At 38.3% G+C, this 19,840-nt stretch overlaps 1 long non-coding RNA gene across 1 annotated transcript; it reads right to left on the minus strand.

Annotated features, from left to right (window-relative positions):
• Positions 1-14,729: 14,729 nt before the first annotated feature.
• LOC140635099 (uncharacterized) lies at positions 14,730-17,681 on the minus strand. Its single transcript, XR_012032452.1, has 2 exons — positions 16,718-17,681; positions 14,730-16,415 (listed from the first exon to the last, which is right to left on the minus strand). It is a non-coding gene; the product is annotated as an uncharacterized lncRNA (long non-coding RNA).
• Between the last annotated feature and the right edge of the window lie 2,159 nt (positions 17,682-19,840).

Raw genomic sequence — 19,840 nt, forward strand, 5'->3', positions numbered from 1 at the left:
GGGGGGCGGAGGGGCTCTGCAACGTGCCAGCAGGCTAGGACCCTCAGAGAGAGAAGCAAGCAAGGCATCTTTCCATCTTTAGGAGCAAGGAGAAAAGGGCAGCTGAGTTCTGAGTTTGACTGTTTGGTTAATTCCATTCTGATAGCCTCAAGTCTTTCCTGAAGCTTTTTAAGCACAAACGCCTAGTTCAATAGGGCCGAGGGGAATAGGGCTGTGGGGATTCACAGAACCGGACAGAGGAATGCAACACTGGCAAGCTGCTGTTGGAGGATGGGAGGAAATGCCTGGGGGACAGTGTGGAGCAAAAGGCAACAGGCAATATCCAATTTGCATGAAGCACTCCCTCAACATTCTTAAAGATTCTTGGAGAGAGAAGACAAGGGATTTGTTCAATCCTGCAAAACTGGTGACTGGAGGGATTTTATTTGGGAATATTCGAAGAAGAAATAACCCAGAAAACAAAATGTCTGGGGGAAACTCAGGTGGTGTTTGTAAATTCTGGATTTCCATTGGGGAGCTCGCTCGGGTCATCACCTCACTTTAGCAATGCCAAGCAGCCATGTGTTAGCTTCATTTCCAAGTGCAGTAGATAACAAAGAGGTGGACTAAAGCTGCAGATGCCTTTGTCTGAGTTTTCTGATTTTGATTTTTATCAAATTATCTTGGAGATAATTCTGGGACTCGAGAGACTTTCTCAAATGGGTGATTTCATGGCACAGAGTTTTCTTTGGCCGGAGGAGCAGGGGGCTTCATGTAAGTTGGATAGACTTCAGAGTCAGCAATCTTAGAATTACATTAGAAGATAATTTCTTGCTGACTAAACAAATCACCATACAATATGAGTTAGACACCGTCTCTGGGATTAAAGCAGCTCTGGCTGCCCTACTTATACAAAGAGAACATTGACCTTTCAACACTGACCAAGACAATGGAAGAACAGCTCAGCTGAAACATTTGCAATTTGCAGAACGAGGAGTTGGCACGGCTCCACGGAATGATCATTTGCTACCTGCCATGAATCTCCAAACACGACAGGATCTCCGTTCAGTTGTTTCTGTGGCTATCAAAGTAAACAGGTCAGATGAATTATTGATAGCCTTTGGATCAGCGAGGCACCATGGGAATGACAAATGATAAGCGCAGTAAAACTGTCATAGTCCTCATTCCCCAAATACTCTTCGCAAATTCCTCCCACCTTGCCTTTCTTAGACCACTCTCTGACTCAAAGGCCTTCCTCCTCTACAACCACTAAATTCAATTTTTTTTAACTTCCATTCGCTCTACCCCGTCTTACAGCTCTCCCATGAAGCCTTTTCCAGATAATCAAATCCACAATAACTCTGCACCCTTTTCAGTCCTAACTTCTAGAACTTCTGTTATTTGTAGCATTAATTAAATTACCTAAAATCGGTAAAGGTCCCATACAGCACCTAAAACATACTAATCACCTACCCTTCCTTTGCCCTCACCTCTCCCACCAAAAGTAAAGATTGTTGTTGGGTCAAGGATGAAATTGTTAGTCCTCCCTTACCTCACTACCCTATGGCACTTAGCTCACTTTGCCACATGTGTGTACTTGAGCTGTTAAGAATCCTACTTCTTAGCTTTTTTCTTCTCTTATACCTACCAATAGTACCGTGCCCTTAATAGGCAGAGTATTTTAATTTTCCACTTACTAGATCTTTTAGTTCCACTATGCTGCTGCATTACAGAGAAGTGTTGAACTAAATGTCCTTATAGATCAGTATCATACAAAGGCCCTTTTCTTCATCTGATGCCACCAGTGGACTAGAACAACTAGTCAGTAATGTGAACATTGGCATTCACTTGTGAGCTATGTCCTTGAAGTATAGAGCCCTATGTCAAGCATAAACCGTGTTTCAAGTATGTATTTAACTTTCAGGTATATTTTACTCAAGTTTATCTCTAGATTCTTAATGTTGGACCTTTGGGAGTAAGCTTATAAACCCTTACAAAAAAAGCATATTAAAAATTCCAGGACAGTAGATCTACGGCAATGTCATACTTAGTCCCGAGAAGGACCTCTTCAGAAGCTTCCGAGGGATTCCAGCCGGACCAACAGTGTCCTCTTTTATTCTTAGTTAAATCCTAAGATTCATTGGAGCTAATGGGGTCAGAAATTCCATTATAACCCGTTTCTATCAATTACCTGAGTGGTGAGTCACTTTAACTAGACGGTGAACAAAAAACAGGGGAGAAAGTACTGTTGCTTTCTTTATTTTTCTCTTTCTTTCTTTTGTTCTTTCGTTCTTTCTTTCTTTTTATGATTTTAGTTATTTGACAGAGAGAGAGACAGAGAGACAGAGAACACAAGCAGGGGCAGGAGGAGAGGGAGAAGCAGATGCCCCACTGAGCAGGGAGCCTGATGCAGTGTTTAATACCAGGACCCTGGGATCATGACCAGCCCAAGGTAGACGTTCAGCCGACTGAACCACCCAGGTGCCCCAGACTGTTTCATAGAGAAGAATCTCCATCCTCCATCCCTAGTTCGAACTAAATATTTTAAAGAAATGTTTTAGAGCAGAGAATTTGCAGAATTCAAGACAGTACTGTGTTTCTTTATAAACTAACAACATTTTTTGCCACATTTAAGGAACTAATTTTAGTTATATGTACACATAGGCTTAGTGAAGTAGAGCAAAAGAAAATTATGTACGTGTATGTCTGATTTGCCAGAAAATCTAGATCATTCACATCAAAAAAAAAAAAACCCTATCAAATTTATTGGTCTTGCTCTTGAATTTTTCAGATGATGAAATTTGTGTAGACTGGGGCTTCATAAAAAAATAAAAGGGTACAATTCATCAGCTGCAGAATAATTATAAAGACTGAGAGTCTCCAGGTATAAATATCAGATGGGAAGCTTCTAAATATAATTGTACTGTTTCAGCCTCATTGATATTCATTGATTAAAAAATTTTTCTTCCCCTTAAATGGTTCTTCTTAGCTTATATCCCTCTGATCTCAGATAATGTTATTTGCCTCCACTGATCACATGTTCTCACAATGCCATCCCTCCAAGTGTGCACCTGCCAAAGCTCAGTTAAGGGATTTTGGTGCCTCTGCATTTTATGTAGCATTTTAAACCTACTCCCTGCTGTAGTCTCTAGACTTTGGTCTTTGGAGGCACATTTGTTGATACACAATTGAATAATGACACCGAGCAACTGCTTTTCTAGAGAATGCAGCCTATAACAGAATTTCTTAAATTCATATTTTCAGTTATTTGCTACAGAGACATACAGATTCACTTTATTACACTCTATTAACTACCCCCAACCATGCCTTTGGCACTCTAAAACCTGCTTAGCAAAAGAGAAATTACATCCATACATTTAAACTCTCAGCGTACTAGGGAGTTTCCAAGTATAAAATGTATTTTTTAAGTACACCTTTTAAAACAACTAAAATGTGGCGAAATAGTCTTTGAAATGCAACATGACAGATGGACAGAAAACTTTACTAGCTTGATGGATGGGTCCTTTATTTATTCCTCTGTGAATGGCTGCTGATCATAATCACTTTTATAGCTTGACTGCAACAAAAAGGATTATTTCTTTTGTACTGGAATCTCAGGATGAGCATATTTGTTCAGAGGATGAAGGGACCAAATTAGACTGAGCTACTGGGGCATAATAAATTCACAGCAATCACAAGCCAGTGTTCTTTAATTCTTAAGACACTATCAACTTTAAATATTCTGATCCTCTCATAGTTAGCTCACTTATCCTTTTGTCCTTATTGAATTAACTGCCTTTTCTTTTACATTGTCTCCTGAGGGGACCTCATTTTAAATCTTTTCAGTTTAATTCCATTAATTGGCATATTGTCTGGTCTCATGTTCTCCTCCTGGGTCTTGAACTTATGTTCCCCTCAGTTCTTAAACTCCTTAGCTATATTTTGCAGCTTTGAATGACAACTTGCTCCATCTGTAGACAAAGCATGTGCATTCTTATCTTTCACTTCCAGGCTAATGTTTAACAATGAATTCACAGTCCTGGCAGTTTATCAGCCATTAAGTAAGCCCAGGCGCAGAGTTCCTTGATTTTAAAGCCATCATACTGAAATCCAGGGGTATTGGTTCACTAATTTGAGCATAATTTAAGAGCTAACAATTCTAAATTATGGTAAATGGATCAAAAGTAGATATAATTTGACTTTCAGGCCCTCCCATTTAGAACTAAAATGGATCTAGGGTCATACTACCTTGGGTTTATATTCCATCTTCACCGTTCATTCGCTAAGTAATCCTGGGCAGATACCTCTCAAACCCTCAATATTCTCTTCTCTAAAATGGGAGTGAAAAGTAAAATTCACTCCAAAACTTGATGTCATGATGAAGATTTCATGGGATAATGTTTGAAGAATGCTTAATATAATATGTGGCCCATGATAAATAATCAGTGGTAGCTCTCATTATCATTACGACTGAAGTTCCATTTTACCTATGAGTGGCATATTATATCCTTACTGCAAAGTACATCTCGGTGTTGCTTTATCCTAGATTTCAGATTCCATGTGGAGCATGTCACCTTGTGAGATAGGCTTTGTTCAACTTATTTGTCATGCATTCTATACCACCATTGTAATCATCCTTCTTTTAATTAAACCGCTGTTCTCTTAAATAGACCACATCAGACCTCTTTACATAAAAACACAGTAACAGCGCAAATGCCTCCCTCCCACACAAAAGTTGGTATCAACAGTAAGTGTATGAGAGGGACACCTGGGTGGCTCAGTCAGTTAAGCAACCAGCTCTTGATATCAGCTCAGATCATGATCTCAGGGTCCTGGGATTGAGCCCTGCATTGGGCTCTGTGCTCAGTGGGGAGTCTGGCTGGATTCTCTCAATCTCTCCCTCTTCTTTTGCCACTCCCTCCACTTTCAAGGTCTCTCTCTAAAATAAATAAATAGGGCAGCCCTGGTGGCATAGCGGTTTAGCGCCGCCTGCAGCCCAGGGTGTAATCCTGGAGACCCTGGATCCATCAGGCTCCCTGCAGGGAGCCGGCTTCTTCCTCTGCCTGTGTCTCTGCCTCTCTCTCTCTCTTCTGCCTCCCTCTGTGTGTGTGTGTGTGTGTGTGTGTGTGTCTTTCATGAATAAATAAATAAAATCTTAAAAAATAAATAAATCATTAAAAAAAAACAATGCATGCATAAGAAATCAGAATTTACTTTCAACTTATTTTTATGAAGAGGCCAAACTGGAAGCAGTTCCCCACAGGAGATAGAAGCAAGATTATGGAGCTAATTAGAAGGGGAAAGCTTAGGGGAAGCAAGAGGAGAGATGAATCTATCTTTGGGCCAGTCTTGATTATTTGTAGGTGATAGGAAGAATTATTAAGTAATATGCACAGATCATAATGCCCACCTTCACAATATTCCACTTAATAATTGGACGATCCCATTGGATTCAATTATCAAATACTTTCAAAAAGGATTTGGAACATAACCTGACATATTTCAGAGAACAACCCACCAAAGAGATTGCTTGTTTAGCCCACTGATAATTATCAAGTGCATCATTAATTATGTATTTAAAAAGGATGCTAACCTGTTTTTCATCACTCAGATCATAAAAATGATTTTAGGATAGTATCTCTAAGAGTTTATATCCTAGATGGATCAAAACGCTCAGGAACTACAAACTCATCCAAATTCCTAGGGACTCTCTGGTGATGGCATGGGATGAAAATGCATTGATAGAGCTGTTTAAGAATACAAGTGTTCTCAAAATTTGAAAATTTAGAGGTGGACCATAGTTCAGTTTATCATGGTTCAATCTTATTTCACCTCCATTTCTTCTCCTTAATATATGTCTTTCAGTTTAAAAGCAAGAATAGCAAAAAATGAATTCAAAGGTTTCATATCATCTACATAGAAAATCATGCACTTTTGAATTTATAAGTACAAATACTTGAATGCAACTGAATTCTGGCCCTCGGAATCATATTAGATAGTCAGCTTCTTACTACTCTATAGTAAGACAAAAGCAAAACAACTTTCATATAAATATAGGGACTGTAGAAGGAATAAATAGCAGTAAGTCTATCTCAGGGCATTTATTTCACAGAGTCAAGTGACAGAGCTAATGCAATTAGCATGTAAGACACAAATCTCAGGCAAGCTAGTCACCTTGATTTTATTTCAAATCCTGGAGGTCACCTTAACATTACCCATGAGAGGGTCCTATGTGGATAATAAAGACAGGCAAGAAAATCTATTATGGTTTATAGAACAACCTTCAATGCAAGCATCAGAAAGGCCAGACCAAGATTGTTACCTTTGGAAATGAAAGAAACAGAAATAACAAGCAGAGAGCTGGGGTTAAAAAAAATGCCATGGAAGCAAAAATTATAACAATTAAGATTCTGCCTGGATCTATGTAACAGAAACACAAATAGTAAGTCTTAACTGACTAGATGTTTATTTTTCTCATGTGATGGCCAGAGTAGGGAGCCCAATTGTTGCATGGTGTGTCTACAATGCCATAAAGAACCAGATTCCTCCTCTCTCTCTGCTTCTCCCCTGTCAATGAACAGCTCTCATCCTCTTCATTGCAAGCTGTCTGCTCTATCCCCAGGCATCCAACCCTCCAGATAGAATAGTAGGGGAGCAAAGGCAAAGAGGAAAATGCAAAAAGCTACCTGCCCTTTTGAATATTCCTTTTCTCACAGTTCTCCCACAAGTACCACCTGGTAACTTTCACATACGTGCTGTATGTTCCTTGGTGAGTACCTAGGAAGCCGAGTGATTTAGTTAGGCATAATGCTATCCTAGAAAATAATCAGGTTCAGTCTGGGGAGAGGAAGAAAAGAAAAGCTCCGGACAGGCAATGAACACTATCAAAAATGTTGTTTGTCAGCATTTTCTCTTTCAGTGAATGTTTTTAAATTATTTTATAAGCCATACCATGTGAGTAATAGATTCAGAGACACAAATGAAAGGAATGTGGAAGACCCCAATTTACTCATCTCTAGGAATTAACTCGTCCTTTAAAGAGCAACTTAAATGATCAAATCTCCCTCCTCTCACTCAAACCTTTGTCCAATACCTTCATTTTCAAGGATACCTTCTTTGATCACCTTATTCAAAATTATTACACCTTACCCTACCCTGTTCCTTGCCTTTATTGCACTTCCTATTCTTTCCCTTTGCTCCATTCCCCACTTTATTATCTTCTAATGTTCTATGTGACACTCTTGCTTACTGTCTAGTTCCTCTTCCTCTTAGAAAGGAAGCTGCATGAGGCAGAGACTATTCTTTTTTTCCCTTTGGTTCACTGCAATCTAGGTAGTTCTGGTTGTAGAGTTCATGCTTAATACATATTTCTGAATGAATAAAGGAATTACTGACTAGATTACAGTGAAGCAAAGACAAATCTGAGACAATCTGAGACCCTGAGTATCCTTGGTATCTTGAAACCAAATGATGTTGCCTTTTTCCAGGAGGTAGATGATGCCAGGCTCTGGATGTTCAGAGGGCTGAATTCAGTTAGATGATGTATTAAACCTATGAAAGTCTGTACTTTTCAATCCTGGTTTAGAAAATCATCTCAAAACACGAAACTTTTTAAGAGAATTCATATGTAATGGATGCTTCTGAGAAGGTTTTGTGGTTATGAAATCTCCAGAAGCATTGTGCATTCAGTTTGATAACTCATCTGAACTTGACCTTGAAGAAAAGGGCATATTTTAGACCATCTAATAAATAAAATGTACCTGCATTTAAACTTTTTCTCTACAAAGATGTTAAAAGGAAAGGTTTCAAAACATAAATCCAGCACCCAAGTGAATTGGCTGCAGTTTTATGATCAACAGTAAAAGCTGTCACCTGATTTGTCAATTATACACAAACTAGAAGGTCTTCAAGGAGGTCTCCACACAAAGGACTTTAATGACTCACAAAAAGTCTACATTAGAATATGTGTCAAGAAACAGCTAATTAATAGGTGCCTGGGAAGGAAAGACTGACATTAATGTAAATTAATGACATTATGGAGTATGGTGACAATCTGCAACTGAGGATTTACATAATCAGTCATTATAGCTCCCCGTTGCCTACCAGGTCAATAATGTGCCGTTTTAAGACATGCTAATACATATTTACTCATTAAGCTACAACGCCTTCTAAGAGAGAGTGTGGGTCTCTGGTTGAATTAATTCATATTTAAATTATAATAGCAGATAACTGCTTCACAGATTGAAAGTAAAATACATAAATTAAAAAATGTAGATTCAATACAGGTCATGTAGAAGTCTTTGTGTTTCTCATTTGTATTGTAAAGACAGTTTATGAGCTACTAAAACATCATAATTAGAGGCTCAATTGAGACTGGGTCTTAGATCTATATTTGCCTTGGATTACCAGAAAAAATGATGCAAGGTATCCTTGGCAAGCTTGGAGGAAGCAAAGGGTAGGACATTGAGAAGAAGAGATGAATTTGTTACCTTTTATTCCATCATAAAAGCACAGCAGAGTCTCAAAGCAAAATGTTAACTGTGATGGAAACAAATTATCCCAGGTCCAAGGTATTTTTTGTGACCCTTAAAAGTGAAAAATCACTAAGTGATAATTACATTTGATACTTTGAAGTAACTAGTCTAGCATATATATAATTTTTTTTCTTCTAAATTAGCACAACCTATCATGAAAATTAATGCAAAATGAGGCTTGCTACTTTGATGAGGCCAATCACATTGACCTACTTGTTTATACAAATCCAATACTTCCTAAACAATGTTCTGGGCAGAGACGCTTACCTCTACTTATTGCGATAGTGGATTTCCTGCATGCTGCAACGTTTTCATGTTCTCAAAGATGTCAAGGGGCTATGCTTATGGCAAAGACTTTACAGCCCAACTCAGAACACGAGAGATATGGTCCCTCCATATCATTCCGCTGGTCACTGCCAAAGTCACTTATACATAGAGAAACTAAAAACACTGACTTACCTCATTGCTAGTGATAGAGGTCAAACTCCTGCTTTTAAAACACACGTGAGATTGGGTAGATTTTTCTCTTCAGCCAAACAAAAGGTTTTTGGGTTCCCAAAAGGCTGTATCTTTTTGAATGAATAGCCTCTCTGTTTTAGAGAGGTCACAAAGCCCAATGTGGGGGCAATTTATCATATCATGATGCAAATGCCTTTTAAATCAGCTTCGAGGCAATGCTGTCACAGCATTTGGCTGCACCAACACTTAATTTAGGGATCAGCATTAATCCCTCATTTGCATGGACACTGACTTCTCTCTTCAAATGACGTTAATAGGCATTATAAATCTACTTTTTACTTGCTAGCACTATGCCAAGTTATAATGCTATGGGAAAGAATTACATGGGAATTGCTTTGGACAGCCAGCCTATGTGTAGAGTCAACATCATTCAATGTCCCTGCCAGTCAGAATTTGGTAACTCAAACGTGGGACACAGAACACACAAAAATAATAATAAAATTTTGCCAAAGTTAAGAAAACCCTAATGCATAAAAACAGATTATCTCAACTGACTATGGTTGGATAAGCTAGTATAATATGTCTTCTTATTATCTGAGACCTTCAAAATCTGGTCCAGAGAAGATTCTTGAGGGAAGTGATAAAATGGAGTAAAACGTGTGATAGTAAGTGACTTATAGGGAAAAAAATGTGGGATCGACAGCAATAGATCATTTAAATTAGTAAATTCCATAAATTTGAGGTCTGTGCCCCAGATGAAATTGTTGTAGTCCATATTAATTATCCATTTTTAAACTGCGATGAAACATTTGTTTAGGACCATACTTTCTTAACAGATAGTTGAGAAAGGTGAATAGGTAGATTTTGGCCTAATCTCCACAGAAACTTTTTATACCAGCATTGATGTCGCTAAAAATGAATCACATAAAAATCAGCTGGATAAGCCATTCACAGTGATCGGCCCCTGTTTTAGATAGTCCTCTCTATTAGAGTTTGGGGGCATTTCACCCTTGTCACACTTCCATAGGGTGTACCTTGCCTGAAGCCTACTTTTTCAGAAAGATCTATTCTTTCAAAGAGGTGTAAGGAGGGATGCCTGGGTGGCTCAGTGGTTGAGCATCTGACTTTGGCTCAGGGCGTGATCCGGGGTCCTGGGATCAGGTCCCACATCAAGCTCACCACAGAGAGCCTGCTTCAGTCTCTGCCTCTAATAAATAAATAAAATAAAATCTTAAAAAGTAGAGGTCTAAGGAGTAGTTCTCAAAATCCATAGAAGTTTCTATTTCCTGGTTTGATGGGGTAGTTTGTGGCAGGCCAGCACACACACTAAGAACAACTAGAAAAACTACATAAAATACAAAAGTCATCATTTGAAAGGGGTGAGACAGGTCCCTAAGCAAGGAGGATAGGGGGAGTTAAGATTTCATAAAAATAACTGCAATCTGTAGTGAGTTTTGCTTGAGAGACACTTGGCATTTCTGAGTATGGGATAGAGACAGATTTAAGATCTATCTGGGTAGAAACCTCCTCCTGCGAAGAGAGAAACCAGGAGGGCTTTTAAAGAGCTTATGGGTCAGAGTGAAAAAAAATTGGAAAGCGTTGAGTGGCCTCCAACTCCTGACAGTTTTACCTTCTCAAGTCACTTGCTGAATTCTGAAGGCACAAGGTATAAGGGAATAAAAGGCCAAGCCACAGACCTCTGAGGAACAGAGTGGAGTTTTCTCATTCTTATCTTTGCAAAACAAAGATTAGAGTTCAGAACCTGTCAGAGGAAAGGATGTCAAGAAAGGCGCCGGGCTCTTATTTGAAAGCCATGGAGTGCTATGAAATATGAAGGAGGTTGAACAAGACACAAATGGATTATGACTAAAATTACAAACCAGTTAACTGTTTCTTGATTAGATTAAGGTGATTAGCCCTTGAACTCCACCTGTTGAGCACAGGAAACTTTTATTCCTATTTAGTAAAAGGTAATATCATTTGTAGCCACTGTAGTTATTTTATACAAAATGTCGATTATTCCGTATAAACAAATACTAGAAATGCCAAGAGACAGTACCATTTAACCAGGAGAAAAAAATAGAGGCTCACAAGTACCTAGATATTAAAGTTACCACACAAAGATTTTTGAATAAATATAATTAATATGTTCAGGAAAACAGAGGAAAAGATAGAAAAGTAGATGAAGAGATCATTTTACCAGAGAATTAAAATCTTAAAATCACATAATAATTCCAGGCCTGAAAACAATATCTAAAATTAATTAAATGATTTAACAGCAGCAGACATAGCAAGAGACATGATCAGTGAACTCGAAGATGATGTCAAAACATCTTTTACTAGCATTCCTAATCAGTGCAATAAGGCAAGAAACTGGAATAAAAGGCACAAAGATTGAAAAGGAGGGTATTCAATGCTCATTAACTACAAATAACATGATTGTGTACCTAGAAAATGCAAAAGAAATTTACAGGCAGCTGTTAGAATTAATAAGTGGATTTAGGAAGGCCACTAAACACAAGGGATTATATAAAATTAAACTTTGTTCTGTCATATCAGCAACAAAGCAAAAGAAAAAACTTTAACATTTTACACAGCACAAAAACATACAATATATCGGAATAAATCAAATGAAAACACTGTAACTCAACAGAAGTTATACAGAGATTTTCAACCCAAGTAAATGAAGGGATATATCATGTTCATAGATTAGATTCATTATTGTAAAGATATATTTCAGGTTAATTTATGGAGTCAAAAAATCCTAATCAAACTCCGAGTAGTTTTGTGGTGTGTGTGTTTGTGTGTATCTTTGTGTGTGTGTGTGTGTAAACTAGCAAGTTTACTCTAAACTGTGGAAAATATGAAGGCCTAAGAATGGTTATGAATATTGAAGAGGAATCTAAAGGATTTACACTGCCAGATTATCAGATTTTCTGTACAACTAGGGAAATTAAAATAGTGTGGCATTGGTACAAGGTTAGACAAATAGATTAATAGAAGAGAAATAAAATAGAAAGCCCACAGGTATGTGGCTGCTTACTTTATTACAATAGCCTCATTGCATTACAGTGGGGAGAAGATGGCCTTCTTTCCTAAATGATGTTGGGTCAGTTCAATATCCATATCCAAAAAAGTTAATCTCTACCCTTTATCTCATAGTACACTCAAAAATCAATTTCAGGTTGATTAAAGGTCTAAATGCACAAATAATAAAGCTTCTTCAAGATAACATAGGAAAATATTTCCTGACCTTTGACTTTGGGGTAATCTGGAAAGACAGATATCATTACAAGGATCTGGAGAGAGCTCTAAAAGCATAGAAAGCCCTTGTAAAACTGGCTGCATGACTTGTCTAGGTACACAAGGTGTCAGGCAGCCCCACTGAGTTCCTCTGGTATGTATGTGTACACGTGTCAGAGTGGTAGGGAAATCATGCAGACTCCACATGTGAGATGGGTCTGCTTATATGAGGAATGATGGAGTTTATAAAACCCAGGCGCAGAATTTGAGTCCATATGGAGACTCAGCATCTGAGATGCAGAACTGCACAAGCCCTCTCCACCCCAATTTTTAGCCAACTTGGAATGATCACATAATAATGATAAACAAAATTAGCTAGCATGTTTTAAGAGGCTCGCTGTGTGTCAGCCCCATTATGTGTTTTCCATGTTTTAATTCACTTGACCTTCACAAAACTCTACGATGGAGTTACTGCTATTATAACCCCTTTACAAATGAATATGCCAAGGCACAAAAAAGTAAAATAACTTATCCAGGGCCTTAGAGATAATTGTTGGTGGAGCCAAGATTGAAACTTTGGCAGTTTGGTTCCCAGGAGAATAGTTTCCATTGCTCTGGAAGGATGGACTCAGATGGCAATTTCTACCACCTTGAGGAAACAGGAGCTCAATATTCTGGAGTTCAACACTGAATACTAGAAAAATTAATAAATCTACATTGTGTTTTTTACATATCTGGGTTTGCAGACTAATGTCTGTACTCTTCCTTCTAGAAGTAAAAGTAGAGAAAGTACTCTGAAATCTGCTCACACTGTATACTAGGCACTGTATTCTAGACGAAATTAACCTTATGTTAATTTTATGAATGAAGAAACTAGAGATCGATACACATAGAATTTCTATATATATAAAATGGCAAAGTAAGATTAAATTTTGAGATCCTTCATCTGTGGTCCCTTGTTCTTCTCAAAATGACCAATCTCAACCCATTCTGAAAATGAGCTTTTTGAAAACTGAATGCTATTAATTAGTAGATAGATTCTACTAATTCTACATTCAAGTCTTTTTTGGCTCCTAGTTATAGATGCTTAGGAGAAAAAGTATCAGTGAATGATTAGCTAATTATCTTCTAATTTAGAGGTATATGTGAATGAGCCAATGAACAATAATCAGATAGGATTTGCTGTGGTTTCTAACCCACCTTCTGGATGGAATGGTGATGCCTAGAGATTTTCTTTTGTCCGAGATCCCAATCTTTTGCAAGCTTCCTAAAGCTGTCATCATTTTAAACCATGCCTTTCCAGAAAAGAATATTTCCACAGCAACAATAGCCTTGTGTTACTAAGAAAAAGAAGTATAAAGAAGAGCAGGTGTGGATACCAGCAGGAGAAAAAAGGCAGCATCTCTGGCCTTCATGCAGTCCATTCCTGGGTTTCATATTCTTCACTCCTCAACAACAGAGAAGGGACACATTATCTGAGCCAGATCAGTCGTCTTCCTCTACAAACTTTAGTGTAGGTTTGGGGCTTCACGCTAAATGGTGAGCTTTCCTGGATTGACAGGACTTTCTGAGATGAGGAGTGTGAAATTTACCAATATTAAAGATGATGTCACAATTCCAATACTTTTAGATAATCTCTACACATGCTCTTTATCTCATGTGATCTCCACAGTAAGCCAACAGGAAGATGTCCTTCCCAACTTACAGAGGACAACACTAAGGCTCAGAGAGATCTGGTGCTTCCTCAAGGTTTCAGAGGCAGTACACGGTAGCACTGTGATTTGAACCTGAGTGTTTGCTGACTTCAAAACTCATGTTCTGGGCTCCTGCCTTTTTGGGAAATTTCTCCTCTATTTTTATAAGGTGACAAATAGGGATTTGGTGTATATTGATATACTGGAATTTTTTTTAAAGACTTAGAGAAACATGAACCTTAATTAGCAACTTGGAACTGCTAACTCGATAAATGATAAATAATGATAAAACATGAATTATATAGCACCTATTTGTGATTTTCTGAATAATCAAGCAGCTCATCCATTATCTTGGCCCTTTCCTAACCCATTGGGTATTTCAAAGGCACAATGCTGCTGGTTCCAGCCATGTTGGAGTTACTGGAATCCCAAATCACCTAACAGGGCTCCAGAGTGAGAGAATGGGTTTTGCTTAAAATGACTGAAGGTCTTATCCATTAAGTTACCTGAATGTATTAAATCTTAGTCAATATTTTCCATTTCAATTGAAATGTTCACTCCCTCTACTCATCTAAGGGCATTAATTGCTATAATTATTCAGGTTGATGTCAGAGTATTAGCTTCCTATTGCTGCTGAAACAAATTACCACAAACTTAGTTACGTTAAGCAACACAATTTTATTATCTTCATCTCTGAAACTGAAATGGATTTCACTGGGCTGACACCACAGTGTGGGCAGGGGTGTACTCCCTTAGAAGGCTCTAGGGTGTTAAAACACACACACACACACACACACACACACAACAAAATCCAAGTGAGTAGATTTTAAAGATCTTATTGCCTTTATTTAAAGATTCATGAATCAGACAGCATCCAGTCTAGCAGATAGAAAGGAGCTCCAAGGAGCTGCACACAATGAAAGACCTTTACAGGCAGAAGGTAGCAAGAGCTAGGAAGATACACTAGGCAAAAAAGCAGGTTGGTTATGGCAAGTTTACTTTCCTTTCAGGGGATGGCAGGGGTCTATTAGGTTACTTAACTTGTGCTGAATGGACCATTCCTGATTGGTTGGTTTAAGATTCTGTTTCTGGGAGAGCTGAAATCCTAATTAAATTGAGTCTCAGTTTGGTGACAAGGGACTTAGCTTAAGCAACCCCATTTGGGGCCTGTTGTCTTGTTTTGAAGAAGGGGAAAACCTTTCTTCACCTTTTCCAGCTCATAAAGCTACATTCCCTGACTCACCGCCCCTTTCTCCATTTTCAAAGTTAGCAGCATGGCATCTTCAAATCTTTTTTCATCGTCCTGTAGCCTTCTATCCCTCTGATCTCCTGCCTCCCTATTACAAGGACCTCTGTGATTACACAGGGCCTGCCCAGATAATTCAGGGTAATTTTCTCATCTCAAGATCCTTAACCTAATCATATTTGCAAGGTCCCTTTTGCCATATAAAGGTTCCAGAATGAGGAGGTGCGCATCATGGTGTTGGAGGCAGGGGTCATTATTCAATCAATTCCAACCAGCCAGTGTTTTTCTAGTTTACATAGTAAGACAGCAGAAAAGAGATTACAGGGCATATCATCAATGTTGAACTATTTGTAAGCATTTTAGGAATGGTTTATTTTTCAACCAAGCTAATTGTAAATAGCCATTATCATATTATAAGTACTTTCTTTGGAAAAGCTAATAATAAACAAAAGCAACAGAAATGAATTAAGCTTCATTTCCTTGAGAATTGCATGGTAATTGTTCTCCAAAGATGTATTGCTATTTACCTCGGTGGTGAAGTAAATAGGAGTCTTGCCCACAAACAGCAAAGAATAATAAAAATAAAAATAAAAAATAAAAACACTTAATATGAGCCACTTGTGGTTCAGAGGGTTTTGGTTTACAGTTTCAGAAGCTTTTCAAAACTAGGAAGTTACAATAATATTTGAATCAATGTCATTCAGATGTCTTTGCAAAGCAAACAAAGCTCTATCAATTGAACAACCAAACCACTGTTCAAATTAATCAGTAGGAACTTGATAAATTCCACTGATGTAGAAAATTAGCACTTTGCATGTTTCCCAGATTTTGATTTCATTTGGGCGTCTGGTCATGAATTATAACCACTCTTCTTGGACTCGAGCTATTTCACTTGAAATCCATTATTTCTAGCAGAATTATGAGTCTTGTTAGGGAAATGCCAGCTATTTCCATTTTGAGCATCTGCACTGCAGTTCTATTATTAACATGGAACTCATTTAAAAAGAGGGGGGGTGAGAATTAGATTTGTGTCTTTGGGGCAGTGGGGGAGGAGGAGGTGGTGGTGACTGAAGCTTTAGTGAAGCAAACAAGCTCACAGGGCTGCTTCCAATTGACACAGCTGTCATGTAAATATCTGTCCCTGCTGTATAGCTAAGGGATCCTGGGCTTAAAGACCTTGTAGCCATATGTAAACAATGCCGGGCTGATGACAGGTTTACAGCACTGGAGACAACATGTGCAGCTGTTTCATCCGCCTTCCTATAGTGAGATACAAATGGTCGGGAGTCACATCACAGATGCTTAGAACTGAGTTCTAGAAGCTCACAGGGCTAGTCCTGCTTTTATGATAGGCTTTGCATCGCTGCCTTACAGCTCAGGTTCTACAGCCAGGGTGTGACCTCCTCTGTAGGCTCCACTCCTGAGTCTCTCCCTCCCTCCCCCTTCCTCTCCTCCAGCCTCAGTCCATCGTCTCCCGGCTGCCCTCCCCCGCTCCAGGCAGTTAGCAAAGGATCTCCACGCCTGACCCACACCTCTGCGCTGGGCACTGATCAGAGGCTCACCAGATCAAAGATCCAAGAGGCTAATGCCCAGAGAAGTCCTTCACTCTGCTCCCGGCTTTTTGCTCTCTTCTCCTCACAGCCTTCTTTCCAGTATTCAGCACAGGCTCATTACAAAAGAATTAAACAGGAAACAAAGTATTATTTCAGGCAAGGTCTCTTAATACAAGGGAAGGCTCCTGTGGATGTGACCTGGAAAACAATGACTATGTGTAAGTCAATTTGGAGAAAAATGTTTTTGCTTTCTCTTTCAGCTCTTAGAATTAAAACTGGGATGACTAAGCATAATTTTCAGGCCAATAAACCCCTCATTTTGGCTCTTTTGGATCATTATTTGGGTTCTTCTGCTTAGCATAGTGTTTCCCAGTCGGAATGATCTGGAGCCCCAATTATTTTGTTTTCTCGCCACATTATGTGTTTATGGAAATAAGCCCAATAACAAGGCTGATATTGAAAATTTCCCCCTTATTCGAGCCATTTTCTGAAGAAATATATAGCACATTCAGATTTTTGAGGTCTATTATTAGACTAAATCAATTTAAATCCAGGCATAGCCACTTACTGAATCTGTGATTTTCTGCAAGTTACTTAAGCTATCTAAGCTTAAACTTCTGTAAAAGGAGATAATAATAGTACTTATCTCTTAGGGTTGTTTTGAGAATTAACTGGACAATCCATACCAGGTCTTTAGTTTAATTTCATAAGAAGCAACCATTAAATATGAGTCATAATTATGATTCTCATATTTTAAGAATACTGGTATAAATTAGAACCTCTTATCCAAAGAAAAATAAAACCTTATCAAACATACACATAAATCGCTTCCCAACTTCTGACCATGTAATTGCCAGAGATTTATCCCCAAGTGAAGTCTTCCCCTGAAAACCGTTACCTGTTCTGGGTTTAAGATACTATATGTTTCTTTTTTTTAAAATTTTTATTTATTTACGATAGTCACAGAGAGAGAGAGAGGCAGAGACACAGGCAGAGGGAGAAGCAGGCTCCATGCACCGGGAGCCCGACGTGGGATTCGATCCCGGGTCTCCAGGATCGCGCCCTGGGCCAAAGGCAGGCGCCAAAGCACTGCACCACCCAGGGATCCCTAAGATACTATATGTTTCTCAGGGAGTTTTCCCTTCTGTCCCATCAATCTGGAATCTCTATTCTGTTTGTTTTTTTTTTTCTGAAAAAATACTAAGGCAGAGAACCCAAATAAAAGCAACTCAGAACTCAGAGAGCCCCTACTTTTGTGAAAAAGGAGTAGAAAGGTCTAACAGATGGCCCAAGCATTTCACATAGTGTAGCAGTATGAGTATGCATGCTTAGCTACACATCGGGTTGAAAAAGATTTTGTAGAAAGGAATGGGAATTTAAACACTGTGGGAATGTTATTTCCTTGGAAAAGTTTTTTCTAGTTTCCAACAATCGACACATCAATCATTTTTGTTATATTAATGTAAATGGTATTATGTTTTAATTCTCAAATTCCAAATATTCATTGCTAATAGAGGGGAAAGCAATTGATTTTTGTATATTAACTTTGTATCCTGCAATCTTGCTATAATCACTTGTTAGTCCGTCCCAAGTGTCTTCTTTGTTATTAATTCTTCAGGATTTTCTGTATATGTGAACGTATTTTTATTGTCAATATCCATCGTCGAGGCTCTGTGCATTTGCTAAGCCCAAAGTTCCTTATATTGTGCACAATGTATGACTAAATTAACATTAATAAATAGATAGTATTTGGGTGAGGATACTTTCGACTAAGGAGAAAGCAACAATTTGCTGAAAAATACATCTTTAACAGCTTTCTAGTGATTGCCGAAACCCTTTATTGACAAATATAAAAGTCATCTTTGAGCCGTGATCAGAAACTGCAATACCGTACACTTATGGCAGATGGTATTAATTTTCCACATATGGCACTGATTTTAATGTTACCTTTTAAATAAATGTCTTTAGGTATAAACAATAAGTTGAAACAAAGAATATATATATAAAATAAATAATCTTGGACAATTATGTGATTTGGTAAACAACTTGAAGGAGGTATATTGAAATTAAAGGTTGGAATAAATTAGTCAAACCCATAAATCAGATTCCAGAGGTAAGATAGTTATTAATGGCACTGACCAATTATTAACTATGATGATCTCAGGCAAAATAATTACTGGTCATTAAGCTGTAATCACTTTCAGGCTTTGTAATGTTGGTGGCTTGCATAAATGCTCAGCTGAAAGTGGAATTCAAAGAACGTTTGTGGGACAAATGAGTGAACAAACGAATTCTGCATCCCCATCTCCTTTTGGGTATCACTTTCCCAAATCCTGAAATCCCTCCTCTACCTACCAAGTTACTGCATTCACGATTCTTCCCCTTGGCTGTCAGATGCGTCTGAAAAACCCCAACTGCACCAATAATTGGAAATTACCTCACCTTCTTCCCACAGACAAATTTCCTATGAATTTTAGCTTAATACTGAAAGGATGAGGCTGTAAAATCATTCATACTAAGCGATGGAAGGACTGATATGTTTAATTGCCTCAGAATGGATTACATTTTAATAGAGGCCTTTATGAATCCAAAATAATGTCTATTTGATAAAATGTACTAGCGAAAATCCTCTTAAAACTAGATGTGTGGAAAAAAAAAAAACTAGATGTGTGTCAGGGCACCTATATGGCTCAGTCGGTTGAGCATCTGACTCTTGGTTTGGGCTCAGATCATGCTCTTTGGGTCTAGAGATAGAGCTCTACCACGGGCTCTACACTCAGGGAGAAGTCTGCTTATCCTCTCCCTCTGCCCCTCTCTCTGCTTGTGTTCTCTCTCTCTCCTTCTCAAATAGATAAATATTTTTTTTAAAAAAAGTAACAAGATGTGTGTCTTTTACATATGGGCATTCTGGCAGGAATAAGAATCATATCACTCATTTATTGCCCTACTTTTAAAGTTTTTGCCAGAGTACAAGAGAATGGGAAGATCTGCTAGCAATCCTTGTCACTTTGACTAGCTATGTTTCAGAAGCACCTTGGGAGATTTTAAAATTGCAAATCTCTGGGTCTTACTTCCCAGGTATTTGCCTTCCATTCTACATGACCTGGTGAATGTAAATGACCCACCCAAGGT

The sequence above is a fragment of the Canis lupus genome, chromosome 6, assembly GCF_048164855.1.
Source record: "Canis lupus baileyi chromosome 6, mCanLup2.hap1, whole genome shotgun sequence".
Taxonomy (NCBI): domain Eukaryota; kingdom Metazoa; phylum Chordata; class Mammalia; order Carnivora; family Canidae; genus Canis; species Canis lupus.